General features: G+C 39.3%; 1 protein-coding gene and 1 long non-coding RNA gene across 12 annotated transcripts in view; one reads left to right on the top strand and one right to left on the bottom strand.

Annotated features, from left to right (window-relative positions):
• The window catches only part of LOC139771895 (neurotrimin-like), a 307135-nt gene that overhangs the window by 25404 nt on the left and 266644 nt on the right, over window positions 1-15087 (bottom strand). The gene's annotated exons all lie outside the window — the stretch shown is intronic.
• Window positions 1-15087, top strand: part of LOC139771897 (uncharacterized) — a 43006-nt gene that overhangs the window by 8282 nt on the left and 19637 nt on the right. The window contains exon 2 of the long non-coding RNA XR_011718002.1: window positions 1392-1450. This is a non-coding gene — a long non-coding RNA (uncharacterized lncRNA). The remainder of the gene's footprint in view (window positions 1-1391; window positions 1451-15087) is intronic.

Raw genomic sequence — 15087 nt, forward strand, 5'->3', positions numbered from 1 at the left:
ATAGATATAGAGTTTTTTAATGATTCGAAAATATATATATCACATACAGGAATATCTTTTAATATTTTTAGTTAGACATTAGAGTAATATAATCGCAATATATAAATTTTTGCAAATCCGACACGTAGTCTGTCACACGCTATCGGAAAGGATCGTAATAAACTTGTCGCCCATTTTCTGTCGAAGTTCACATTCGAAATTCAAATTCGAAAATCGAAGCGACAAGATTGCGCCGTCGTGGCTTAGGACGAGCGACTATCCCTCGACTAGGGAATTGACACACACAACGAGGTCGTTATGGAAAGTTGAATTAGGGGCTCGCATCTGTCGGGAGAATTATGCAGAATTACACGCGGTGATCCCGGCGGGCAGGCATTATCCCCGGAAGTCTCCTCTATCGGCCGCTCCCGCCACCCTTTTATACCGCCCTTCGATAATAGTCCGTCACGGAGAGTGAATCAGACCGAGGTTGCGCGCGCGCGCGCGCGCATGTTGGAAATTTATTTATAATGCCGAAAAATGCTGAGGACGTCGACATGCCTGGGTATTTATAGTCCATGCTCGGACGAACGGACGCACAGACGGACGAGCGAACGGCCCGTTTTGTGTCCTTTTGTGGTGCTGAAGAGTGATGCGGTTGACCTGGCCTCTGTCCCTGCCTTCGAAAGAGCACTTTGAGGCGCTTCATGTATAGAGAGTATCCGGTATCTGTTACTGCGGCGACGAACCTGTTCCCGTTGTCCGTGCGTGTATGCGCACACGAGTGTGTGCGTGTGCGCGTGTATTATAGGGGAGAAATAGGAGGAGAGAGGTCAACCGGTAGATCGATGTGAATATTTTCTAGACGGCCTCTTCTTCGAGGATTGACCGAAATAACCGAGCAGCGTGCTTTACGGCTTTTGTGCAACGGATGATACCCTGGGTACGACGGTTAACCCCTTCCGAGTGGTTAACGGTACCGAGACATTCCCTCTGTCTCCGTCTCTACGTTCGCGCTTTCTCTTTCCTTCACATTGCGGAGCTCTTCCTTCCGGATTTCTCGTTGAATCCGGATTTCGACTTTAAAACCTTCCGACGTTTATTTTTAAGTCTACAGCACTTCGTTATATCTCGCATCCTTGTCACCTACCTTTCTCCATGATTCTCTTGTTCTCTTTATTTTTCCACCTCTAAGCTCGTTCGTTCCATATATGCCTTCCATTTATTTTAAAATTCTCAAGTGTTAAAATGTGCAATAATATAATATTCTAATATTTTTATACAAATTATTCAATCACAAATATATCTATTTTAATTTTTTAATTAATTTTTGTTACCAATTGTATTAATTTTTCTACAATTAATATTATGTATATATAATATTACTACATTTATTTTATTATAATTTTCAGTATACTGAAAGAACGTTGGACTGTACTTTGCAAGCTCCACTTCATGTTCGTGTTCCGTGGTAAGTAAATTCAGTCATCTGTGTATGTACATTTTCCCAATCTTTCAATTTTTTTTGCTTCTTTATCAATGACATCGCTATCCCTATCAAGTGGTAGTGAAAGCGGCGCCTATATGAATTGATCGATAGCACGAGTGTACGCTTTAATGTCGGTTAACCGCGAATAAAAGCCGATCTCATCAGACGACGAACCTTCGAGGCTCCGTTAGGTCCTTCAACGAAAAGTTCTCAACACTCTCGATTCGCTTGCGTACTCGTTACGACCTCGACCCCGTTTCAAATAAACGCAAAGGAATTAGTAACGTCAGAGTGTAAGCACCGCCATTTCTCTAACCAATCCTGATCATCATTCGTATTCTTCCGGAATAGTTCGACGAAAGCGTTGAGAGATCATCGTCCGTCGACAGACACTTTATACTCTTTAGCAGATTTTTAAGTGCTTGTTGATACATATAATCATAAATCGTTTAGTCTAAAATTAATCTTGACACAATGCCACTTTCTAGATATGATTCATAGTGAAAATTAAAATCGATCTCTTTCTTTGATTAACTGAGTGCGATATGTCCAATTCCATATTAAATACACAAGTTTCGTTATTTATTGCAAACAGAAAAATAACTTTAAATTTAGACATGTGGAAACCTTATTATCTTCAATAATAGCATAATGTAGCTTTGTAAGAGAGAGAGAGAGAGAGAGAGAGAGAGAGAGAGAGAGGGGGGGGGGAGGAGAGGAGAGGGAGCAGAAGGTGATGTCCCGCATAACGCTCTCATTTGAAACTTTATTAAAGAAGTTTGTCACGCGATTTTGCGACACGGGTGCTCAGATGAATAAAAGATGTCGATAGACGACGGGAGTAAAATGTAAACTAGGATAAGTTGGACGTCTTGAAGCGTCGTTCAAGAAGCATTCGCAAAGAGCATTGTCTCGAGAAATCGATTTTGTCTTTGCTTCTCGTGCGACACTTTTCGGAACTGGCGCGTTTTGGATCCGGGTCAATGTAATAGCGTTTCATAATTCTGATGAATAAAAACGGAATAGAATTCTAAAGCTGCTGAAAAATTATAATATATCAGGAAGAATCAACTCTATCCTATCTCTAGACTCTAGAGTATAAATTTGAAAGGAAAGATACAAATTAGAATTATTAAGTTATGATATATCTTTTTAATGAAAATTTGCAAACACTGATATAGTAGAAAATTTCGATAAATTTAAGTATTCGACTTAAGTGTCGATGGGACTTTAAGATTTCTTTAATAATTACTAAAGGAAGGAAAAATTTGATTAAAAGTATCAGTAATATCATAAAAAAATTAATGTTACAAGATCTTATAGATCCAAGGATTAGCAGAAAACTTGTACAAACTCGATTGTACTCTTTTGTATAAAAGAAACAGCAATTTACAAGTGGTAAAGCAAACTTTTCCCGATATCTTCTTTTTCCTTAAAATAAACGCGTTTTTTCATCCTTTCGAAAATTTCATCTTGCATTTAACAATGTATTTCTAAGGCACGTTGGATCATTTCCAGGAATCCGTAAGACCTTTATCCGCTCTCTCGATTTACCTATTACGATCGATCGATCCGATCGAGTACGTTGCCGATACACGCGTCAGTTGTGCGAGAGCTTCGCATTCAGAATCTGTATTTGTCGAACGCGTAGAATACACTCGCTCCCGATGTTTGACCTAAATAAAGCACAATCGTGAATGCCCGTTCCTTCCTGCTGCGGTTTCAGCAAGGTGCAAACTGCATCCGGTCAGTTCGATCCGGTCGATCCAGTTCAGTTTACATCTCGGTCTTGGAAAACGCGCGCTATACGCTATACGCGATAACAAATGGCGCACTGTCCATTGCATCGATTCAATCCTGACTTTTCTCATCGCATTCACTTTACGTACTTCGGACTAACAAAGCGAACTTTAAACAAATGTAACTGAATGTTACAAATTTACGCATTTACGCATTTACGCATTTACATGGTTATCTTTCTCTTTTTTTTAAAATTAATTATCGAACAATGAGCACAAGTATTCAAACTGATTTTTCAAATTTATACAAATATCCATATAAAAGCAAAATTACATTATTTTCTCGTTATACGATGTTAAACTTCCGGCAAGCTATTTTTTCAAAAAGAACGTTTTAAAGATCGAATTCATTCAATGTAAGTTGGAATTCTGATTCAGACCGATCTTTTGTAAGCGCGATTGAACTGCATCGAACTTAAGGGATGCAGTATATTTCCTGCCTTACGAATACGGCGGGCGAGCGCGCGTTGGACGAGATGTTAAATTGCGTTTAGGCGATCCGATCTCACGATGGTATACGTGTCTGCCGAATACACCAATTCGATGCAAATAGACAGTGATTTCGGGCGAAATAGGGAAACGCGCGATCAACTAGAACGGGGGACACGGCGGTCGAAACGGAGTGAAAAGCGCCATAAGAAACGAAGATTTGTTTCTGGCGCTACGGCGAGCGAACTAAGGTTGATCTGATTTGCGAAATGAATCTTTACGATCGGACATTCGCGCAACCGTCTCTTCGGCAACTTCTCTCGCAGTGTCCTCCATTTCGTTACTCTCTTTCTGCAGATCTGAGCTTTTCAATCTCCGGAAAAGAGTACATCCCGAGATGTGTAATTTCATGATTGTGACTTTGTTTCATGTTCTTGTATCTAGATTAGAGAAACGGTAAAGACAAATCGATTACACTGAGAAAAAGGATTTGCTGTATTAGCAAATATTTGTCATTATAGTGACAATTTGCTGCGATTTTGATTTGCTGCGGGTAGCGAACTTTTTGCTATTGCAACAAAAGGTTGCTACCCGCAGCAAATCAAAATGTTTGTTGTCACTAATTTCTCTCAGTGTAGCGTTGAAATTACCTCGCAAAATTGAATGAGAGTCCACCAAAAATATTAATGTCACAATCAGTTATCATTTTTATATTTATGGAGCGTGATGTATGTATTATGCTACCGCTTGTGATAGCCAATAATCTCGAGTCAAATATCGTAGAAAAGTAACGTACCGAACTTACGAGTAAGCTTGCAGGTAAAAACAAGGTCGCATCACGAATTATGATACTCGCGTCGGCTATGCTTGTCGAAAGTGGGTCGCTCGGGTACATCCCACTGGGAGTAAATTGATTCTACGCTCGGGGGAAGAATACGGTAAATGCAAATCGTCGCGTTCTTCTTTCGTTCCGACTGGCCCGGGTCGAACCCGCACTTTTGATAGCTCAAATGTCGCTCTCCGTACTACCGTCGCGTCCGTCGAAACCGTGTTACACCTCCGTCGAATACCATCATCGAGGAATGGCGCCCGGGGTCGACTTCTTCTCTCGTTCTCACACGCCACCGCGACGGAATGCAAACTGGTTATTTCTTGGTCGCCCGTTCGAGGGCGAATCGGTAGATAGAGACATGAGCATAGGGATAGGGGTCGTATATAGCGGGAGTAAGCAAAATGTAGAGACTCATGAATACAGATTTACCAATTTTCTTTGCTCTTTCCGAAATAGAAAGAAACCAGATAATATATCGGAAAAGAGATTTGTAAATAGCGAGATTTTATTTTAATTTTAATAACATTATGTATATGTATAACGTATATACTTATTTTAAAAGTTTTTACAGTCTAAAATTATTTGATAAACGTTATTTAAACATGTATAATTATAATACGTCTTTAGGCATATAAAATATGAAATGAGTGTTTATATTGACGCGATTTGCTACGAGAAGAAATTTATTCACTTCACTGGACAAGGATAAATTAAATTTCAAGTTCCATAGACTTTCCTTGCTCACCGTTATCCATGCGAAAAATCTTATTGATCCTCAGGTCCGTATTTATAATCACTACATGCATTTTCTATATATAAAAAACCATGAAATACTCAGAATAAAATTTCTTATCTCGAAATACAGATGGTTTAAAAAGACCTCTAAATATTACTTATATGATATTTAACCTTTAACTGCACGGATGGGAAGCGCTATTTTTGTTACGTATTTTCTCAGTTATGCGAGATATCAGTTATGTATTTTATTTAGTATGTACTCTGAAACTTACATATCTTACATTATACTTTTAGAGAAAATAAAAAAAAACTTGTGGGGATTCCTGCAGATCCCACCTGTGACTATATGTTACTAAAAATAACGCGTGTACTTAAAGGTTAATTCTGGAAGCATACAGACTAATAATAAGCACAAATCTCAAATTTTATTTTAAAATATTTGGGAAGAAAAAATTAAGTAACAACTAAATAAAAAATTATTCTTTCCTATGGTCTATTCTATAGGTTGATAGATTGGTACAAATTCTCCTGTCAATTAAGATTCAAGTAAAAGTATTTTTATTCCAGAACGCTCTCTCGATCAAACATAATTAATTGTTATCTTAGGCAAGGAATATTTCGAATATTCCTCTGCTGACGCGTAGCCTTGGTGTTTGTTATTGTGTACAGCTGTTATGTTATCGCACTGTGTTTACGCGAGAACATCGCGCTACCATTCTCATACAAAAATTCGGGCCGACAGATAGCATCGCAAGCCACTCCGTATGTTATTGCGCTAGTTACCGAAACAAGATTGACACGTGAAGAAAGAAGGTGCGATAGCACTGTTTGCACTCATCAAAGCAATTTGTTCATTCTTGTTTATTCACAATTTATTTGCTTGATTTGGTTTTATACATGTCGTTTCCTAAAAGATTTATCGTGTTGGGATAGCAAATCGCACGTTTTTAAATAAAGACCAAAATTCTCATATCATCCGCATGATCGCGATTGGTCTCCAAAATGAAAAAAGCAATTTTTACGACGGACTTCCGCTAAGAACATTCGCCGGATTGGACGACTACGAATTTGAACGGATTTGACGCTTTTTTCTCGTAAGCCATTTGGACCGAGGTCGGGTCCCCTAGACGGAAGGATATCATCGATAAAAGCAGGTTTTCGCTGGCATCGCTCCTCGTCTGAATGGAATATAAACGGGGAGCCGGTTTTCCCCTATATCCTTGTTTGCGTTCGCGCAACGTGATCGAAGAGGCGACCAAGCAACTTGCGCGAGCTCTCTCCACGATGACCGTCGAGCAACTTTAACCGTTCGGGACCGCCATTCGCATTGATTACTTTTTTATTAACCATCAGGAGCAGTGATCCATGCGTATTCTCTCTCTCACTCTCTTTACGTTTTCTTCTCTTTCTAAAGTAAACCGTAATGCCGTTTATCATATGAAAGACTCACGCTACTAGTGATTGAAATTTCATAACTGACGAGCTACGATTTTTCACGAAAATTCAAAAAAGATGTTTTTTTTGTTCTGTAAAATTGCTACTTCAATTTAGCTCATTACATGAACTATCGTTTTGTTCTCATCGAGCGTATTATCGTATTCTATAATTTAACATAGCGTATGTTTACTGCGAAAATTTTCGATAGTATTTAAAGTGTTGGAATTAAGAGATAACTCAAGCTAAAGCATAATAATGAAATCTAGGACCACCGATGAGTTTGGATAAGTTAATTAATCTGCTCGACTCGTAACGTCACGCATTCATAATTAGATGTCAATACGACTATTATCGGCGGTGATATGGTTTCGCGTGTATTATCGCAGGTTTTATTGATTCCTCTTTCATGAGTTCCGTGGATCCCATAATCACGATTATTTCCGCGATACATATGTACCACTATCTCGTCGAAAAGCTCGAAATTAGTTTTACCGTTGCAATTACCGTCGCCGAGCGGCGGAATTTGATTACACGCAAACATCGATTCGGGGCGGTCGGAACGAGCGATTGCGATTTTATTATCGTGTACATCGTGGTCGTAGCCGGCGGTCTGCGCGGCATAAATCGAAAAAGCCGTTCTTGTCGCGTTTCTATTACCAGCGTTACAGTCGACGGCGCGCGGTGCGCGGCGCGAGGTTGATCGAAGGAGCATTCTAAAAACATATATCTCGAAAATAGTGATAACATGACGACTGTAAATTATCGTGCATCGATCTGATAGTTTCCGAATGGCCAATAACGATGCGTTATTGGTCATTTGAAAACTGTTAGATGAGTAATAACTTGTAGTCGTCGCTATAGTAATATATTCAATATTCAAGTATTATATTTAGTTTAAGCGCCGCTGTACATTTTTAAGACATTTTTAAGATTAATAAAACGATAATATTTTTTTACCAGTCGATAGATTCGATACGCACTATAGCTTTCTCGCGACCTGCTAAATTCCGTTTTATATTTAAATATTATTTGATAATGGCAACGTCGAGTTTTTTGACCGAGTACTCGCAAACTGACTTTACGTGTGTGCACTTTCGCGTCGTTTTCCACAGATAACGGCATTGTTTAATGCCATTGATGGTATTGTTTGATCATGAACTTCTGAAGTACGTCTCGTGGAGAACTTGGTGCTTTAATCGTCTTTACCGTCACGCAAAGATGCAACCGTTAAGAGCCGCGGCTGCGAGCTATACGAGAATAGAATATATGGTGACACGGTAAATAGACTTGTTTCCTAAAGTTCGCGATCTTCCCCTCTCTCTTTTTCCGCTACGAGAATACTTTTTATCAGCGACCGTTTGCAGAGGCGTCTCTCTTATCTAAGTTTTTATTACTTTCGCCGATGGAAGTTTATTATGTTTGGTACGTTTCTAATATCGAACGATACCCCCATTCGTGACGCAATTTCAAATGGACAGATGGATTTTTCTATTGCGACGGAAGATCATTCCTTATGTCACCTCAAATTATATGACAAGTAAAAATATCGAATATAAAACAAATTCAATATTCATATTCCTATTTTACATATACATACATATACAATTACAATACACCATTATACATTTGAGTATACAGAACAAGTAAGGGAAATAAAATGTTCTGAGTAATAAAAAATATTTCGAATATTCTGCGAGAATACAATGGAAAGATCAAAATAAAGGACCAACCCTGTGTAAAGAAATCTACTTTCTCAGTTACTAAACGCTGATTTATGTAATTATTTATTCTGCTTGCAATTGTTCGTCCGTGCTTGTAGAAGTTTCATTTTCCGTGCTTGAAGTTGAAGTAGCCAATTACTATCAGATTAATGAAGAACTTAGGAGAGAACTGACTTTTCACTTTGCTGACGGGTTGAACCTTTCAAATCCAGAAAAAGAGAACAATGTAGCAGGAAAATGTAACGTTCCGAAGAAAGATAGGTAAAACGATAACAGGTTTTTTAAAGATTATTTGAATTACTCTGCTCTCAGAGCAGATAAAAGATACATTTTTAACTAATAATTTATTAAAATCGTGTTATATCATTTATGAAAAATTACCTCTATTTCGTATGCGTACACGCAAAATTCAACTCAAGTATACACGTGCACGTCGAATCAATATAAACTAATAATAGAAATTAAATTTATTTGTTTTTCAAGCCCTTCAAAGGGCTTCGAGGCGGCTAAAAGACATCTTGTGCATGCAATTCCAGTTTGTAACAGGAATTGATTTCCGTTGTTCGCCAATGAAGCGAACCGCGTCTGAACATCTCGTTCATTTCTTCGTTCTCGCTGTTTTCCTTGTTCCCGCGAGTGACAGTTTTCCGCATGGCCGCGCATCGCGTCGTTTTCTGCGCGACGTCGGCGTCGTCCTCGTCGAGGAAGAGGTATCGAGACGCTTCGCCGAGCGCGAACGACGATGATGAAACGAAATTATATGGTCTCGCCAATATCACCACAGAGCGAGATATGTGTGCATTGTGTGCGAGTTACTTTCTCCTTTATAATGCATATTCTCGCACTTCACACATCCCTGATGTATAAACACGCGATAGAATATAGATTCAAGAAATAAAGTTAAATCTATCGAGCATGTCGAGTCAAAGATTGTGCGGAAGACTATACAGAACCTCCGTAAAACAGTACAGTTCGAGTAACATCCACCACAAACTTAACGTTTGTCATTCCGAGCTAAAAGCTCGACCATTCCTCTTCCACCTCGTTCTGCGCTCCACCGCACCGACCCCCCGTATTCCAGCCACATATAGAGGAGGCTTTAACGCGTCCTCCTTTCTAAGAGGCGGCACGACCTAAACTTTCCCGCGTGAACCCGAGAGCTTTTCTTAGAACAACGATACCTTCTGTGCTCAGGGCTAACCACCGAGGATACTCCGCGAGCCACTTAACGCGAAAAGTCCTTTAAGACCCGACGACACATATGCAGATGGTCTTTTCGACGACGAAATCATCACGGTCGACAAACTCGGATGAAAGAATCAGCAACGACTGCAAAGTCGACGTTAGAATACGTAACCAAGCTTGTATATTAACCGTTCTTGTTTGCCTAACGACAAGAATATATATACGAGTATATGGATACAGTATTATGTAATATCGCATAAAATGCATTCTTTGAGGAATATCCGTGGCGAACAAGACTCTTTTCAAATTAAATCTTTGCTTTATACTTTTCGTTTCTTTGATCTAAAGCACCGTTAATAATACGTATATATCTCGCTATTTTTGTATATTCTCTTTTTTTACGTATTAAAAAATACCTATCCTCTTTGTGACGTAAGTAAGAAACGCGTTTACGTGAAGCATTGGGGCAGTGGACAAAGATGCATAATGTAATTGTACATATGTAACAATTTCTCTTAGCGGAGTAATAAAATTATATCTTCTCATCTTTATATTATAACAGTTTATAAATGATATATAAGAAATACGTATAAAACTAATATTTTTATTTGTATAATTTTCATTAAAGCAATTAAACATGTAACAGCGAGGAGTTTCCTCTAGTTATGGAAAAACAGAGTCACAGACATTTTTATAATACTTCTTACATATCACTGTAACGTACTTAGCAAATACGTAAAATTATATTATGCATTCGTGTCCACTGCCTCCACTGCTTGACGTAAACGCGTTTCCTACTTGTCTAGTCACAAAAGGGACTGTTTACGGCTGATACACAGCGTATGTTGGCGCATGCAGAATGCAATGGTTATATTGCGGGAAATTGGAATCTCTGGTCAAGCTGCTTTTATCGAGTAAGGAGATTGTGCGCTATCGCGTATGTACGCGCTACGTAAGCATAGTTGCATTCTCGCGAGATTGCTTGTATGTCGTATAATCGTTATAGTGCCCTACGGCTTGTACCGCGAGACAGGCTTTTGCGACGTGCAAGAAGAAGTTGCACTTTTCATCCGCGTACAATCGAATATTTTCTGTTCTGAAAGAATATCGCTAAAAAGTACGGCGCATTGCAATAAGTAGATATACGCATATGGGAAAGTAACGTAGCGCTAAAAGTCTTTCCTCTTTCAGAATATTTTTCTCTATCGAAACGGCGCGCGATCGCTATATTCTTCGCCATTTTCCGTTTTGCAATATTTTTCAGAAATTTTCGCAACGGTAAGCGCGTTGCGAAACGTGACACGCACGTCGGGACGAGCGAAATAAAAATCGCAGATTACGTTCTTTTTCCCGCGCCATGTAAAACAGTGCGGTCTAGGAGACCCTCTTAGCCGTGACGACGTACGTGCGGAGGTTGCGCCTTACTCAAAATCCCGGGGGAACGGGAACTGCCGCGCGGATGCATATGCGATGGGAAGGCAAGAGCCCGGCGGCCTCTTACGATTCCTCTATCCGCTACATCAGAGATATGATTTTTGTTGCGTACGGATAAGCTCGACTTACGTCGTCGGGTTGGATATAGAAAACTTCCAACGGAACGGCTATTAGACAAAAAAATATGTTTTTAAAGATCTGGAAACGTAACGTGAAAATGTACGATATCAAAGAAGCTTTATTTTTATTCTTTGATGGATTTCAAGTCGATACTTTAGGCAATCTTTGAAATGCGCAAAAAACTATTTTCTAAAAATATATTGAGAAGCTGAAATTTTACTAAGAGATTTGAAGAGAAACTGAAGAATTTCCAAAGTGGTAGCTACTCAATAATTACAAATTACTCTCTCTCTCTCTCTCTGATGTAGTTATTTTTTCTACTCACAAAATAGTTAAAATCTCTAAAAAGAATAAAAGCGTTATATTCTTGAAACATTAAAAAATTCTCAAGTATCAACGAGCCATAATGCGACGCTTTATGATATATTCAGCTATTTTCTTGCGAGCTCGCGTTCCTTCGCGATGTACGTTCACTAACGATACTCGGTGTATACAAGCACACGATGTTGCTAGCTTGTCACTTCGGTCAGAATGGATGACACTCGGCCGAGACCATAATTTATGGTACGCCTGCGAAAAGAAGGAGTGATACACTTCTTACGGTCGAAGCTCGGCGAAATAAAAGTCGTGACACCGCCCCGCGGCGCTTCGTCTTTATGGCAAAAAACGGCGGATTTTTGCGATATGTGCGACGACGAGCAACGTGAAATTTCCCGACGGGCATTTATCCAAACGCATACGTAATCGTAAAATTACGAATGTATACGGGTAAGCGAGGTTTTGCTACTCTTTCACCAAGAAGGACCGTATAATAGTATGATGGATGATGGTTTCGCGTCCAACACTGCTATTTCGTCATCATTTTTTCGGAAACTCCTAATTATGCATTGATAAAGTGCATTCACGTAAAATTGTAATTTACGACGTAGCTTGTTGTGGAAATGTTCCATTTGCTTTGTCAACCATGATAGAATCTCTCGTGTGCATCATAATTGATGGTTTATCATATTATCTCTATCGTAAGGCTTTTAATCTACAAGAAGGGAAAAGAGATTGAAGTAATTTAAATTAAATTTCAAAAATTACAATTGCAAACCTTTCTTTCATGCAATCTCAATGCAGTACTTTCGTGTTTTTTTTTTCAGTAGAATATATATATATATATATATATATATATATATATATGTACACTATATGAACTAATAAACTCTCTTGCATGGTAATATAATATATGGTACGCTGCAAGGAGGACAAAGTACACCTCATATCTAGAACTTGAGTGTCGTGACCGTGTAAGAAAAGTGTGTCAAAGATAAAAATGGTCCGCTACGTTCGCGCCGTTCGCGGCCCCGTCTGGGTCAAGACGGAATTCTTTGAGCAGTAGGACACGTATGGTAATGTTGCCGTCACGAGATCCCCAAAAGACTTCCAGTGCACTGGTCTATGGTGCATATGTAATTGCAATACCTAACGTTCTGGAAAACCGCAGCTTCGTCCAGTTGCGACGAACGTGGAAAATTAAATCTGATGCATGAAAAGTTTAAGTATATTTCGGGAAAAGATAAAATTCAATAGCAACTTTTAAAATTTTGTCGCAGGCAAATACCTCATTCTGATAAAAGTTTTAAGAATGTACTATTTGCGTGTAGCATTATAACGGAAAGATATTTTTTTATAAAGAAAATAGGCTTAAAAGAACGAATAATCATCCTAAAAAAGTTTGATGCAAGAATAACGGAATATCCCGAGACGACTTTCGTTCATTATCGAAGACACATGATCTAGGAAGTTGGAATGCAAGCCGGAAGCCTTTCCCGTTTCGCGACGCAGGAAATTCCGGGATTTTTGTCATCCCGTTTCTTGAAAGAGCACGCGACGTAAACTTTGATCTCGCGAGCTTCACTTAAGGGAAGAAGCTTCTTCTCGGAGCTGTTCCCCGAGCTAACAACTGATGGCACTCGTGTGTCACTTAAAGTGCCGACCTTTAAGCCACGACGACGTGTATGGAGATGTTCCTACAGCGATAGGGTCTCGAAAGGGCGGTTACGCGGCTGCATACCTAATGGATGACGATACGTATTAGAAAGTTGGCTCTTGTTTTCTTCGTTCTTCCGATCCTTCTGTTGCCATTCGCGAGGGCAAACAGCCCGAGTCGAGGAAATACGAGAGTACGATATAAATTTTGTGCATTAAAATTTTCCATAGCAATTTATTTCTCGCTTTTCGTCTCGCGCGGATGAATTGCCGTTATAGAAACGCGAATATAGTGCGTCGGACTAACAAATGGGTTAAGTAATTCCAGGACGTGCCGCGTGTCCTTTAAGTTCTCGCGTAAATCACTCCTGCGTTACCACCGCGCCGCGCCGCGCGCCAGCGCGAGCGGAAGCCGTTAAAGCTACTTTTATGGCCAGCGATACCGAAACGCGCCGCGCGAGGTATCCGTTCGTACTAGTTGCTGGGCGAGGTGCAACGAAGTTATTTGGTATTTTCATTTATAAGTCGTATATACACACGCCGGCAAATATCGATTTTCTTTTACGCGTAAATAGCCGACCACATGCCGGAGCAGTTTCTTATAATGGCCGAGTATTTCCAATTTTCATTCGTAGGAATTATTCGCATCTTTATTGACAATATCGCCCGTAGTAAGTGGCAATATCGTACGTATTGTGGTAAAAGAGGTTGTAAAAAAAGCGGACAAATCTCCTTTAACGACATGCGCAGTAAGCATTTTTCTCTCATGCGTCGGAAAATCCTATCGCCGCGCAATGCAAGATACGGTAAATGCGAATGTGCAAGTCCTATGGACATTTGCGGTCACAATTATAGCTTTTACTGGCCGATCTCTTGGTCTGGAAGAAAATACGAGGGACATCGCACGTTGTAGTTGTTAAATAGCACAGCAGTTTCGTTCATGACGCTTGCAAGTAGGCATATATCGAAAAACATGAAGAGTATTATTTCTTTTTACCAAAAAATCGCAATATTAAGTCATGAAATGATTGTCTAATATTTCAAACATATTCTTTTGTTAAATATAACAATTTGCAATTTATAGCAGAAGTATTTGAAAATTTACGAAGAAAAGATATGTTGTTTATTATTATAACTTTGTAAAATTTCTTTTTGATGCAAATATTTTGCGTTAATTTACACAAGTGTATCTCGCAAGTGAACAAATCGATATGTTATTACGAATATAATCGTAAGAATATTCTTTTGTCAACTTACACGATATGCCCCTCTCTCTTTCTTGTGCATGATAAGAGATATAACTTGGATATTCATTGTGTTCCGTTCACATCTAGACAGCACACTCTGTCAATCCATTTGCTTCGCTAACAACGCGAGGATAACGAGTGGAGCACAGTCAATCATACCAAGCGAGTAGTTATTACGCATAATTGACAGGCGTTGGTTTTGGGTCAAAGCTAAATCGGGAAGTGGAAACGGAATACCCCTGAGCGGAAAAGTTAATGTCAACCAATTCGATTGCCCTTTCAAAAAGTACTCGATGACAAAGGTAGGTTGAATTTCATTCGTCCATATCGCCACCTGCGGTGGCACCGATAGCTAGCCAGGATAAATCGAGGTTGGAGTTGTGATCAAGTTTTTATCTATCGATATTTTTAACCTAGCATTATAAAGCCACAAATAAACTCTATGTTGATGATTAAAAATAAAAAGCGTAATATAATTATTACGTCGACGACAAATTAGAGATGCGTTTTTTTTTATTCGCCAGAAAGTATGCTTATCAATTCGAATATTCTAAGAAAAAGCGATGTTACCGCGCAATTGAGAATCTTTGAGAGGGCTGCGCGGTGAAAGATATCTACTTCTCGTGAGAATTTCTGGTAGGAAAAGGATTTTTACAAGGACGCTAAATCCGTCGCTCGATTTTTCATCCGCGAGAATGTATGT

This window comes from Temnothorax nylanderi, unplaced genomic scaffold (genome assembly GCF_030848795.1).
Source record: "Temnothorax nylanderi isolate EJ_2023f unplaced genomic scaffold, tnyl_v1.0 TNYL_tig0045_pilon, whole genome shotgun sequence".
NCBI lineage: Eukaryota > Metazoa > Arthropoda > Insecta > Hymenoptera > Formicidae > Temnothorax > Temnothorax nylanderi.